The sequence below is a fragment of the Penaeus monodon genome, chromosome 23, assembly GCF_015228065.2.
Source record: "Penaeus monodon isolate SGIC_2016 chromosome 23, NSTDA_Pmon_1, whole genome shotgun sequence".
Lineage (NCBI taxonomy): Eukaryota > Metazoa > Arthropoda > Malacostraca > Decapoda > Penaeidae > Penaeus > Penaeus monodon.
The window spans coordinates 1,260,870-1,261,072 of NC_051408.1; the positions used below are offsets into that span (position 1 = coordinate 1,260,870).

The window sequence follows — 203 nt, forward strand, 5'->3', positions numbered from 1 at the left end:
TGCTTTATTGATGTTTGTAAAAAATGTCCGTTGGCATTCAGTCATTTGAACACAATATCTTCGAAAACAAGTGAACAAAATGATGCCTGTGTGGGGTCGGTATTCTGTATTTATGGTACCCAAAACCAACGATAGCATCCTCAGGTTGCATTTTCTACTGGAAACAATGAAAAGGGTGCGCTATCTGTATCAACTCCTTATGA

General features: G+C 38.4%; 1 protein-coding gene across 1 annotated transcript in view; it reads right to left on the bottom strand.

Moving 5' to 3' along the window:
* The window catches only part of LOC119587706 (FACT complex subunit spt16-like), a gene marked incomplete in the record, with an annotated part of 82,314 nt that overhangs the window by 5,196 nt on the left and 76,915 nt on the right, over positions 1–203 (bottom strand).